This window comes from Haliotis rubra, unplaced genomic scaffold (genome assembly GCF_003918875.1).
Source record: "Haliotis rubra isolate DU_JTF1 unplaced genomic scaffold, ASM391887v1 Scf244, whole genome shotgun sequence".
Classification (NCBI taxonomy): Eukaryota; Metazoa; Mollusca; class Gastropoda; order Lepetellida; family Haliotidae; genus Haliotis; species Haliotis rubra.
The window spans coordinates 248,736-264,039 of NW_025766492.1; positions in this window are offsets into that span (position 1 = coordinate 248,736).

Here is a 15,304-nt window from a genome sequence, read left to right on the forward strand (position 1 = left end):
TATCGCGATTACAGGCGTGGTTTTAGATAAGCCGTGTGTCACGGGAAGATACGTCAGGCGTATAACAGAAGCCTGGAATCTGGACCAGCTACAGATGCGAGATGATAGACATGCTGACGATACTGATGATGGTGATGATGATGTTACTGCTGCTGCTGATGTCGTTGATGATAGTAAGGATGAGGTCGAGGGTGTTGATCATGATGAGGACGATGATGTTGAAGGTGGTGATACGATGAAGTTGAGTGTGTTGATGATGGTGAGATGGCGATGATGGTGAGGATGAGGATGAGAATGAGGTCGAGGGTGTTGATCATGATGAGGACTATGATGTTGAAGGTGTTGATGACGATGAAGTTGAGTGTGTTGATGAGATGGCGATGTCGATGATGGTGAGGATGAGAATGAGGTCGAGGGTGTTGGTCATGATGAGGATGATAATGTTGAGGATGGTGTTGAAGATGTTGCTGAGGGTGAGGGTGATGATGTTGTGGATGATGAGGGTAATAATAAGGGTGATATTGAACGTGGTGAGGCAGATAATAATCACGATGTTTTGATAATGATGATGATGATGTTGATGATGGTGACGAACAGGAGGCGGAGGATCGTGCTTGGGATGCGTATATAAGCGTTAAAGAAGCCTCGATATGTGTTGTTTGTTAATGCCCCTCTCGGGACTGTTACCGACAGTATGATCCTGTGTATAATATAGCACTAGGCATACCTGGCACCCAGCACTCACTGAAGGATACATACACCCCTCCCTGGGGATGTACTCGTTCACAGAGTGCGCGTGTTTGAAGGGAAGTCTGGAAAGAAGACAACCCGAGAAGTGGACGTTTGGTGGACTTGAGTCGGGATCATCCGTTAACTAACTTCCGTCAGAACTGTGTTGTTTTGTTTTCACCACCACGGTAGGAGTTTCAGTAACAGAAGTAACGGAGAGGTACCATAGTTCCCCGTTGGCGTTGTTGTTGTTGAGGATGTTGCTGATTTCACCATCTGTCGGAGTTGTTTAGACTGGCCTCGGGTCAGCTGACCCCAGCGTCCTTGGGTCTCCCTATCGTCTTGCTCCCTCCCTCACCACCTGTCACACTCACACCACACACACACACACACACACACACTGACACACACACACACACACACACACACACACACACACACACACACACACACACACACACACACAGCACACACACACACAAAGCACGCGCGCACACACGCACACACACTATATTGTAGGTGGTAAAATTCAAGACCTATCGAATTTCGGGCAATCCTCCCACACCAAAACCACACCCGACAACATCACAAATTCACTCATGTTCACTTGCTGACATACGCGCACGCACACACGCACTACTCAACATGGCACGCGCGCATGTATGCACACAAACAAACAAAAACAAACACTCACGCACATACATACTCACTCACTCACACTCACTAACTCACTCACTCACACACATCCACACTCTCACACCAGAGACCATAATCTAATATATGGTCTCTGCTCACACTCACTAACTCAGTCACTCACACAAACACATTACAATCATCTTCTCCAGGTGCCAAACACACTCACTAACTCAGTCACTCACACAAACACATTACAATCATCTTCTCCAGGTGCCAAACACACTCACACGTGTTTTCACAAGAAAACTTTTCTGTTCAACTACTTAAAACACAGAGTAGGAACTCTATCGTTTCACCATGCCTCCACACTCTGCCAGAACTTCTCAAAAACATTACACTGAGTACAAAATGCCAAAATTATCACCATATATATCATTGAAGTGATTCAAACTATCGTTTTATGTTACAACACGCTAAACAGTGACCTGTGATGCTGGGTATTATCATGATGTCTTATACTAGACCAGCAAAGGTTATCGCTGCCATGTTGTAGTATGGAAGGACCATGATCAAAGGTAACACACCTGGCTCTACACTGTTCACTGCCTCCATGGTCTAGTGGGTAGAGTGGCAGCCCGCTAGTGGAAAGTCTGAGGTTCGATTCCCTGGCTGCATGATCAAAGATGGCGTTAACAGATTATACTTACCCTTCTTTGTGTGGCATTAAGGGTCAACTAGTCAGTATATAGTGTGTGGGAGGTTAAACTCAGGTGAGATAACGCAGTGGGCCAGCACACGCACGCACGCACGCACGCACACACTTATTTAAACCAGTTTCACTTCACCTTTCTTACACGAGTATCTAGGAATGTATATTGCTGTCTCATCGCCATAATACATTATACCACTTTAGGTTTACATTCTATACACTGACTCACCACGATGCCAAAAACATACCGCTGAAGCTGAGTAACATTTAAACACGATGCCTATTAATTACAGTACCGCAGAAATTAAGACGAATTTAAAGATTGTAAGTTGTTTTCACTCATTACTCACGTATTAAATGTGAATATTAGCAGAACATAACTCCAGATTCAAAGACAGGTGAACAGTTAATATTTTGTCAAGTCACCATGGGCAGCAATGCAGGCTTCAATGTGCCGGGGCATACTACTGATCAAAGAAGTTAGAAAGTCGTGGTCGATGCTGTCCCAATATCGGACCACCTCTTCTTTCGTTTCAGCAATATTTGTCAGATTTTTCCATTGACATTTTCCTTCATAAGTCCCCAAATACATGTATTTTCTATTGGAGTTAGGTCAGGGCTATAGCTTCTACCGCCAATCTAATAATGTCATATTTTGGGTCCGAAACCAGGCCTGTGAATGCTTTGAACGGTGTTTTGGGTCGTTGTCCTGCTGGAAAATCCAAAACATTTCCATAGAACATGTGAGCAGATGGAAGTAAATGTCCCTCGAGAATATATGTGTACCGCTCACTGTTCATATTCCCTTCAATACACAGAGGGCGTTGCCCTAACACAGATATGCCACCCCACACGTTAAATTTCGGACTGTACTTTGGGCGCTGATACAAAGGTTTTTCAGTTTGTTTGGTCCAGAATTTCAGTGTATTAGGAAACAGCCACACAGGACTTTCATCTGAGAAAATCACATTGTCCCAGTTAAAATTTCTATGCTGTAAGCACCAGTTCAACCTTCGCTCCTTTTGTTCAGGTTTCATGATCGGTGATAGAATTCCTCGACTTTTCTGCCAACCCACTGCATGCAGCTCAGTTCTAATTGTCTCTCCTTACAGACAGCCACAGTTCCTCTATCAATCATATCCAGCCTTAAGTTTTCTAAACTCCTTCGTTTGTTTTTAGAAACAAGAATACCAAGCCGCCTCTTGTCACCGACAGTCAATTTTCTGGGCCTACCTGCGCCTCCCTGGTGCTCAATGCCATATCCATTTGCAATATTTTTCAAAACACGATAAACAGTGGACAAAGGGATGCCTGTTATAAATGAAATCACTTTAGCTGATCTGATGTCCTTGTTATAATACTCTAAAATCAACTTCCTCTTCTCTAAATCATCCATACTGAGGATCACTGTAAATGTCGTCTGCTAGTAAGTAAACAAAGGGGATAACTCTTCACAAACTAATGAAAATGGATTAACGGAGTTGTCTCTCTTGAATGAAACCAAGCACTTGATACCGGGTCAAGGTTGTTTATACTAGAAATCCAATTAAACATATTCCTAAAATTCTCAATAATTTCTGGTCATACTATAATACCAGTTTCCTGGAGTACGTCATAGATGTGTCATGTATGTGACAACCACCGTCATCATCATCATCGTCGTCGTCATCATCATCGTCGTCATCATCGTCGTCGTCATCGTCATCATCATCGTCGTCATCATCTTCTTCTTCTTTTCTCCTCCTTTTTAATCATCACCACCATCATCATCATCAGTATCATCATCATCATCATCATTAATGATATTAACATACTGAATGTCCCTCTACTCTCAGCTTGAAGGGTCAAGATATCTTGTACAACGAAAGTCATTTCTTTCATGTTGATGTGGAGCTCACATGGTACAGACATTGTCTCGGTCTTTCTTCCATCTAAACCAAACACGTGAACACTTGATTCAACTTCAGCCATGGCAAGCAAATCTACAAAAAATGAGCCGTTCAAGATAAATACGGCAGATTATGTTTTATGTGTTTGTTTTCTAAACAGGACCGGCTTATCGGTAGTACTCTTTTTACTGAACCCAAACAAGCCACGACTAAATACAGCGCCGGCCATGCTGAGTTTATATACAATATCTTGCAACAGTCCGTTATCTTATTAAGGCGAGTCTCCCAACACAAACACCTTACAGAAAAACATCGTTTTAAAATCCCGTGCTGAAAACATGTATAACTAGAGCTTCTCGTGTCGTTTTTTGCACCCCATTTATAACATAAGCTCTCATTTGCGAGAACTATAATGGACGTGTTTCGTTCCCAGATGCCACTGATTGGATACTCATCTGCGTCAGCAGAAACATTGCCCCCCAAAATGGGGCCGGCCGTCAACACACACCTTGTAATTGTGGCGGGTGTGAAGGGAGGCTGCCACATCCGGGCATTCACATCACGTTGGGTATGACATCATCACAGCTAATACACCGACCTGAAAACTGGATACATGGACACCATAATTTGTATGATTTCATGAAGAACCTTTTCGTAATCACATAATTTCTTTTTCAAAAAGGGGCGGTGGGGTAGCCTAGTGGTTGAAGCGTTCGCTCGTCACGCTGAAGATCCGGGTTCGATTCCCCAGATGGACACAATGTGTGAAGCCCATTTCTGGTGTACCCCGCCGTGATATTGCTGGAATATTGCGAAAAGCGGCGTAAAACTAAACTCACTCACTCTTTTGGAGAGAGAGAGAGAGAGAGAGAGAGAGAGAGAGAGAGAGACAAAGAGGAGAGAGAGAGAGAGAGAGGGAGAGAGAGAGAGAGAAAGAGAGAAGGAGAGAGAGAGAGAGAGCTGTGTTTTAGACTATCCCGAATCCCTGTAAATTAAACATAAACAAAAGAGGAAGAAGGTTTTGCAATTAGCCACACACTGTTGTTGATAGCGTTCGGAGACAATTAACAGTTAAACGTATTTCCATGTGACGCTATTTGAAGATGTAACTATTTTCATGCTGAAAAAACACCCCCTTAAAATTGGGTCTGTTTAAGCTGCTTTAGTAATACAACGGTGCTCCGAAACTGTCAGGAGAATTGATGGGTTATGTCACATTGATGGTAGTCGTGGTATTATTTATTATCTCCCTTGTTTTGATGAGCCAGCCAATGACCGACATCGTGATCAATGAATATTCATTAAAACATCGTTCGTACATTTCCACACACATATATTATCAATAAAATGATGTCATTCAGATAGTTTAACATTTAGAAATTCGTGTTCCTTCCAGAATAGGCCGTAAATACCTAGATATTCATGCTAGGCCTTTTGAATTATTTTATTTGATCTTTGGAATCAGTGTCTGGGACGAGAAGCTGCAGATCATTGTTTGAAAAGAAAGGCGGATTAAATGCATGGGTGATGTGGAAAGATTGTGAATAGTAGTTCCGTGATCGACCTTCCCAGTCAACCACGTTCTTTTGTGTCTTCGTGTCCTTTTCATCTCAGATGCCCTGTTGAATGAGTTTGTTCCCATAGTACGTCGTACAGTCATCTATATTCTTGAATACGTCACGCCCCAACCACATAACCTGATACGTCATACACACAACCATCTACTTTGAATACGTCATTCTCCCAAGAGCATAACCTGATACGTCATACAATCACCCATATACACTGAATACGCCACGCCAGAACCTCCTACTCTGGTACGTCATACAATCACCCATCTACACTGAATACGCCATGCCAGAACCTCCTACTCTGGTACGTCATACAATCACCCATCTACACTGAATACGCCACGCCAGAACCTCCTACTCTGGTACGTCATACAATCACCCATCTACACTGAATACGCCACGCCAGAACCTCCTACTCTGGTACGTCATACAATCACCCATCTACACTGAATACGCCACGCCAGAACCTCCTACTCTGGTACGTCATACAATCACCCATCTACACTGAATACGCCACGCCAGAACCTCCTACTCTGGTACGTCATACAATCACCCATCTACACTGAATACGCCACGCCAGAACCTCCTACTCTGGTACGTCATACAATCACCCATCTACACTGAATACGCCACGCCAGAACCTCCTACTCTGGTACGTCATACAATCACCCATATACACTGAATACGCCATGCCAGAACCTCCTACTCTGGTACGTCATACAATCACCCATCTACACTGAATACGCCATGCCAGAACCTCCTACTCTGGTACGTCATACAATCACCCATCTACACTGAATACGCCACGCCAGAACCTCCTACTCTGGTACGTCATACAATCACCCATCCACACTAATTACGTCACGTCCCCAACCACCTGCTCTGGTACGTCATACAATCACCCATCTACACTAATTACGTCACGTCCCCAACCACCTGCTCTGGTACGTCATACAATCACCCATCTACACTAATTACGTCGCGTCCCCAACCACCTGCTCTGGTACGTCATATAATCACCCATCTACACTGAATTACGCCACGTCCAGAACCTCCTGCTCTGGTACGTCATGCAATCACCCATCTACACAAATTACGTCACTGCCCCAACCACCTGCTCTGGTACGTCATACAATCACCCATGTACACTATTTACGTCACGTCCCCAACCACCTGCTCTGGTACGTCATACAAACACCCACGTGCGCTAGTGTGATCCCCCAGACAAGTAATGCCAGTATCTCCAACTCCTTCAGAAGCACGGTGACTTTCCACCGAGACTACTTTCTGAACATCAAAAGAATGTCTGTATTTGGCAACGATAACAAGTGCGGTCTTTTCAGTATGACGACTTAAATGGATGGCCTCGACGAGTGGTACAGAAATCTTAGCGTTCAGTGTTTGGGGAGGAGATGGCGGGTCCTTTGGGAACGTCTGCTGTAGTGATACTCCTTGCTTATCAGAACTAGCTACACCCTCTTCATCAAACCCCCGTCACTGGGGGAACTACTTTTAGAAATTACGACTCCCCAGCTAAAGAATCCATGTTTTTAGCTCTTTGTCTGACGTGTCGAATTTTCAGTGAGAGTTTTGGGTCATTACTGCAAATTGTTAGTGTGAAGAATGAAAATATTTAGAGAAGGGTTTACAAACTCCTCAACGGCCTCATTGCCTGACACAATATATGAATAAGTCTAGCAAAATATGAAGAAATGTAGCCAGAATCAATAATCTCACTTCGCACTTCGTTGCAGCGATTATCCCAGGTCTCTGTCGAGCACATTTCTCCTATCGTGTAGCGTTTGATCGATTTCAACTTAAACTGGGTTATCTCCCCTTGTGAGTAAATCTATTCTTTTAGTAGGTCTTCATTTGCAGAGGGGGCGCTGCTCTGTCAAAAGGTCAGCTTTAGGGGTGACCCCAGAGTAAATGGAAAGTCTTGTAAGCCCGCCTTGGCACCTTAATGGCCGCAGTGGTTGGCTCGAGTTTGACTTACGAGAAGCGCGTGCACAGCGGTCAAAATGGCGCGGCGTATTCACCCTTGTCTCGTTAATTTCTCGTGTCTCAATCTCGTGCATGCGAGAATTGAGCAGCGATCGTGCGCCTCAATCATTGCCACCGATCATATCAAACTGGAATGGACAAAGAATACCAACATTTATGAATGGGAATCCCAGGAATGACCTGAGTCAGAAGCCGCTAAGATTGAGACAAAAACAGAGACGATACAACTCGTAAAGGGGAAATTTGGTGGAAATATTCATTGCCTGACGTTTTATTGATACAATTCCGCAATTCTGACGTATTTTATAACCTAGTTTGTTTCGATGTGTTTTGAAACAATAGTCACCATTTATGGAGGAATGATCTCGGAAATAATGAAACACGTTTTTTCAGTTTTTTTAGAAGTAAAACGTCAGAATGAATTTCTTGTGAATTGCATCATCAGTTTCCCACAGTTGGTCCCCGTGCAGCCTCTGAAACTGTTACAGAGGATGAACGGCAGAAGTAATCCACCGTTTACAGTAACGTGTTTCCAATTTCCTCCTTTACTTGATTGGTTTTCGTTCTAACGCATGTACCGTTATCTAAGTAACAGCTGATTCAGTATGTGAGAAACAGACACGTGAAGGACAGATTTGTCCTCTATTTTGGGGTAAACTTTACATACTGATAGTTAGTTAACTCGAATCTCGATTACCGAGTAAAATTATTGCAATCACGTAATACCGAGTTGCGTTTGGCACGTTGTAAACTGCCGGGCAAGGAAAGAACAATAACAATGGATTTCACCAAATATTATGGTACCGTTACAACATGGAAACCTTTGCCGAAACATTGAAAACTTCAGATCCAATTAATTCTGCATCAAATACATTTAGCATTACACATCCATTTTCGCATGCGGAGGTGGTGCGTGTGCGAGGGCCTGTGTATTTGTCATTATTGGCGTGCGACCTGTATATTATCAAATTTGGTTCCGACAATCCAGAGATTGATATCATAAACAACAGACCACTGACGCGTCCCGAACCCGATGAATCCCCGTCCGATATTCTTCCCTGCCAGGCAGAAGAGTTGTCTTGGCAGTCATAACCCGGACCCTATCTATAGTCGCTTCTTACAACGGAGTTCTACAACAGAAGACATATTCTACACCGGTGCCCATAGGGAAACTGCAAGTACTTCAGTCTATGATTTGTTTGTGTCAATGACGAAACTGAAAGTAACCCAGACACATCACTCTGCTCCCAAAACAACGATTCTGGCAATCATGAGGTCCGGGTTCGCCAAAGTCACGTGACAAGCCAATATTCCCCAAACACAAAGGCATGTGACTTCCGTATTCTGTCGGCCTGAGTGAATACGTTATTAATGAGTTTTGGATACGGCGTTTTTCCAGAAAAGCTCCCTTCATTTCCCTCAACCAAGAAATATGGTTCTTGGTTGTCCTCTCCGACGTCCGCCAAGAGACATACGTCAAACAAGTGCCCGGATGTATGTATTTTTAATTACAAATGGGTGATTTATGTCGCCTTCCGTGGCGTCGGAACTGGCCAAATTCACGACCAGAAATGAAAAAGTCCGATAAATATAGGCGCGCGTGTCAAGTGAGCGAGTGTCGTTCCTCACTGAAAGCGGCAACATAATCATGTTAGAGAATCATACCGTTGCAGACCGAATTTACGTCATTCTACCAGTCCATTCAATTAAAAGTAAATCAAATCTTTGACGTGTTTTTTGTAAGCATTTCTACCTAAACTTATTAGGTTGTCAATATATACGTTTCAGGTCAAATGTACCATATTAATATACGTCTAATGTCAAATATGGTCCAACATGGAGACTATATCGTCGAAAGTTATTAGCTCTGTGGGAGAATATCGATGACCTGTCGTGATTGGTCAGTCAACTCGCCAGTGTTAGACAGGAGGTGTTATTCTGAGTGCAAATGATATTTGACATTGTTTTCTGTATGAACATGTTTATTAAAACAATATATTGAAAAATGGATTTGCACTAGTCTTTGGTTAAAGTGATTTAATTCGTGATAAAATAATCTTATGAAGTGATGGAATTATTTTTTTTTATCTTATTATCAGTTTATGATATGAAAATTATACACTTTGAAAGATGTGAAGATACACGTGAAGATGTGTTTTTAACATCTCACCTCTAGCACCCACACACCTCGTTTTTTAATGTCGTGAAGAAGGTTGGTCCGAAAACAGTTAAGTCCAATGAAAACAGAGGCGTTGTACTGAGTCAGCAAAGAATAACATTATAACAAGTGAAATTGGCTGAACCTTTTATACATGATTTTGAGTGGACGGATACATGAAAGAGGAATGCCTGCTGAATGGGAGAATGTTTGTATTATGCTATAAGTGCTGAGTGACATCGCTTGTGGAGCGACGTGCAGAGAGACAATGTGCAACAAAAAAAATTAAAAAATTGATTGAAAAAAAAGAAAAAAAGAATAACATTATACTTTAACCTCAGCCGTCGACTGAAGAGCGAAATGGGATTGGGGACCTTTGGAGCCAAATGGAAATATTCAATTTTTGGAAAATTCTAAAATATGACAATTATCAGATGAGTTACCTGTAATATTTTTGGACTCTTGGTGCTATTACTAAGTAAGGGTAGGATGATTGGAAAAAGACCGACGTTATAAGAAACATGTCCTGACCAGGGTACAACACAACCTCAGCACTAGAACTATCGTAGGTCTTATATGTTCAGGTATGGGAGTTACGATCATCTTAGCACTAAGATCGCTTTGTACAACGGCACCCAGATTAATATTTTAGTAGAGTGTGTTTATGTCGACCAGAAAATCATCTTGGATCAAAGACATTCTTATATTAAAAATATTGGAAAGAAAAATCTAATGAGCCTTTCGAAACTTTGTAGTAACAAACCTGCCACGCTGAAATAGATTTCAATTTAAGCATAATTTCATAAACATTTACGTTGTTATTGTATACTCTCCCAAAAAGAAACGCATCATGAAAATAGCAATTTCATGTAGCAATGAATTAAAACGTGATTCATTTTACAAAAGGTTTTGCTCTGTTTATGAGTCCTATGGTGTTTATGTTTTGAAACATCACAACAAAACGCACCATCCGTAAAATACCCGTATTTAACAGCATGATTTTCACTTTCGGCGTGTAGTGTCACAGAATACACAATTCACATGCAATGCACGTGAAAGTTGGGGATCAGATAGTCTCAATGATGGGTATAAAAGGTTGATCGCTGTCTGTCGATTATTCACTGTATTTGGAATATTGTTGACGAACGCAAAATGCCACGTCTAAGTGAAGCCAACCTTCATATCGCCATTGGTTTGCTTGAAGCTGGCCAGTCTCAACGTGCAGTTGCCCGACGCATGAATGTTCACCAAAGCACCATTTCACGGCTCTGGGAGAGATATCGCCGGCAGAATTCGGTAGCAGATGCCCCTCGTAGTGGGCGACCTCGAGCGACCACTGCGACGCAGGATCGCTACATCCGGGTACATCACCTGCGTCATCGAACAGCTACGGCGACCAGTACCGCTCGACAAATACCCGGATTGAGGAGGCTTTCTGAACAGACCGTCAGGAACAGGTTGAGAGAGGCTGGTTTACGTGCCAGAAGACCTTATTTTGGCCCTGTGCTTCGACAACAACATCGTCGACATCGAGTTCAATGGTGCACCAACGTTCAGGCCTGGAACCTACCGAATTGGCGTAGAATCTGGTTCAGTGATGAATCACGATTTCTATTGGAACGACCCGATGGAAGAATGCGGGTGTACAGACGTCGACGTGAACGTTTCGCCGACGCTTGCGTTCCCCAGGTGGACAGATTCGGCCGGGGAAGTGTTATGATGTGGGGGAGATCACCTGCCGTAGGAGAAGTGATTTGGTGATGATCCAGGGCAACCTGACAGCTCAACGGTACTGTGACGAAATCCTACGCCCACACCTCCTTCCAATCATTGATCGCCAGAGGGAGTTGTTTCAACAGGACAATGCCAGGCCCCACACAGCACGTCACACTAGAGACTTCCTCCAGAACCACAACATCAATGTGCTCCCCTGGCCCTCAAGATCACCGGACTTAAACCCGATCGAACATCTGTGGGATGCCCTGGACAGACGGGTGCGACGCCGTAACCCTCAGCCCCAGACACTTCAGCAACTCGCACAGGCACTACAGGCAGAGTGGGCTGCGATTGGGCAAGACGAGATTCTGAGACTTATTCGTTCGATGCCGAGGCGATGCCGTGCAGTTCTGGATGCCCACGGTGGTCACACGAGGTATTGACTTCAGCGCCACCACACGTCTCCATGTGACACTCAAACTGACTTTCCTCGAGTTGGTGCCAAAGACGGATAAGTCTGCATTCCCAGTGTGCAATTTCGCTATATTTCATTGACTCATAAAGCCTACAAGATGTTTCAAAATAAACATAAAAATACAGCTGAAATTCCTATATGCGTTTCTTTTTTGGGAGAGTATATTTATGCGGATCCTGTTGCCCGAAAGGGCCGTTATCATGTCCTTTTGATGATCAGATGAAAGCCTTATGATGCATGCTCCATCTGTCACCAGTGTATATGAGAATCTCACTGACATTAAATACACGCGTCTCTTCGATTTCTTTCCTTTTCATTTGACAGAATTTTCATGTCTTTCCGAATACAAATTTATTATTGGCTATACGCTACATCCAACGGTCGGCGTGTAACATTTGAAAATTTAATCGTGTATAAAAATGTCGTTAGGTTGTTATGGACTGCGTGGCAGACCCTTTCAAACAGCAGAACGCAGAGAGTGTGTACGTAAGTTGCAAATCAATGCTTGTCACAGCTGGGAGGTCCAGTGCTTGCACCTTAACTCGAGGCTAATTTTATTGAATTCACACTTATGTCCAGGTTTGATGTGCCAGATTATATGGGTAAATGTGTGTACACTGCGCGTGTTCCGGCACATGCGCACGTGCGATCGATACTCCGCAGTTGGCAGGACGCGTGGCTGCAACAGCCCGGATGAGGAGGAGGGGTGTCCATCGATTTCCACTTTCTTCCTCTTTTGTATCTCTAACCAGCCATGTCGCCCACCGTACAGCATTAACTTGACATATAATACCAGGTTTCGCAATAAAATCAATCATAAATATTCTTACACGAAAATTGATAATGGTTATGGGCTGTGAATTTTATTCATGGTAAAAAAGTTATGAGGATAACGAATGTCGATCTGGATCCTAATGTAACTGATACTGTTATGAGTACTATATCTCAACTTGTACTACGGCTATCACGTGACTACAGAGTCCGGCGTAACTGTTACGTCTAAGAATACGTAATTTGGGATTAGTGTAATTGTTACACCCCCGGGAACGTAACTGAAGTCTGATGTAACAGTTAATCGATAAAATACGCATCTTGAGAATGGTGTAATTGTTACACACACGAGTACGTAACTAAAGTCTGGTGTAACTTTTTCATCGATAAGTACGCAATTAGAGAAAAGTGTAATTTTTACACACACGAGTACGTCACTAAATTCTGGTGTAACTTTGACATTGATAAATACGCAATTAGGGAACAGTGTTATTGTTACATCTATGAGTGCGTAACTAAAGTTTGGTGTAGTTGTTACGCATTCGAGTACGCCATTAGAAAATAATGTAATTATTACACCCAGGACTAAAGTAACAGTTGCAGTGTTACTGTTGCTTGAAGAGTTGACGCAAAGCATATACAGATACTTGAACAGTTGACGTCAAGCATACACATACTTGAACAGTTGACGCCAAGCATATACAGTTATTGTCAAACATATACGTTACTTGAGGAGTTGACGTCAAAACACATACAGACACATGAACAGTTGACGCCAAGCATATACAGTTACTTGAACAGTTGACGTCAAACATATACAGTTACTTGAACAGTTGACGTCAAACATATACAGTTACATGAAGAGTTGACGCCAAGCATATACAGTTACTTGAACAGTTGACGTCAAACATATACAGTTACTTGAACAGTTGACGTCAAACATATACAGTTACTTGAACAGTTGACGTCAAGCATATACAGTTACTTGAACAGTTGACGTCAAAAGCATATACAGTTACTTGAACAGTTGACGTCAAACATATACAGTTACTTGAACAGTTGACGTCAAGCATATACAGTTACTTGAACAGTTGACGTCAAACATATACAGTTACTTGAGGAGTTGACGTCAAACATATACAGATACATGAAGAGTTGACGTCAAGCATATACAGATTCATGAAGAGTTGACGTCAAGCATATACAGATACATGAAGAGTTGACGTCAAGCATATACAGTTACTTGAACAGTTGACGTCAAGCATATACAGTTACTTGAGGAGTTGACGTCAAGCATATACAGTTACATGAAGAGTTGACGTCAAGCATATACAGTTACTTGAAGAGTTGACGTCAAGTTCTTATATTAAGTTACTTGAACAGTTGACGTCAAGCATATACAGTTTTGAACAGTTGACGGTAAGCATATACAGTTACTTGAACAGTTGACGTCAAGCATATACAGTTACTTGAACAGTTGACGTCAAGCATATACAGTTACTTGAACAGTTGACGTCAAGCATATACAGTTACATGAAGAGTTGACGTCAAACATATACAGTTACTTGAACAGTTGACGCCAAGCATATACATTTACTTGAACAGTTGACGTCAAGCATATACAGTTACTTGAAGAGTTGACGTCAAACATATACAGTTACATGAACAGTTGACGTCAAACATATACAGTTACATGAAGAGTTGACGCCAAGCATATACAGTTACTTGAAGAGTTGACGTCAAGCATATACAGTTACATGAAGAGTTGACGTCAAGCATATACAGTTACATGAATGAACAGTTGACGCCAAGCATATACAGTTACATGAACAGTTGACGTCAAACACATACACAGTTACATGAACAGTTGACGCCAAGCATATATATACAGTTAATTGAACAGTTGACGCCAAGCATATACAGTTACTTGAACAGTTGACGTCAAGCATATACAGTTACATGAAGAGTTGACGTCTTGAACATATACAGTACAGTTATGAACAGTTGACGCCAAATATATACAGTTACATGAACAGTTGACGTCAAGCATATACAGTTACTTGAAGAGTTGACGTCAAGCATATATGACGTCAGTTACATGAAGAGTTGACGTCAAACATGTCCAGTAGCATGAAGAGTTGACGTCAAGCATATACACAGTTACAAGAAGAGTTGACGTCAAACATGTCATGTTGCTTGAACAATCGACGTCAAGCATTTCCAGTTACATGTAGAGTTGACGTCAAACATGTCATGTTGCTTGAAGAGTTGACGTCAAGCATATATACAGTTACATGGACAGTTGACGCAAGCATATACAGTTACATGAAGAGTTGACGTCAAGCATATACAGTTACATGGACAGTTGACGTCAAGCATATACAGTTACATGGACAGTTGACGCCAAGCATATACAGTTACTATTGATGAGCTAACGCCACATATGTTCAGGTAAATGATATGTAGACGCCAAGCATGTCCAGTTTGTTGCAGGGTTGACGCCAAGCATGTATTGTTAGCTGGACAGTCGACGCCAAGGATGTCCAGTTTCGTTGATAGATTGACGCCCATCATGTCCAGTTAGTTGATGGAGCGATGTTCTGAATAATTCAGGTCCCCCTATTCATCCACCCCGGGCCTATTTAA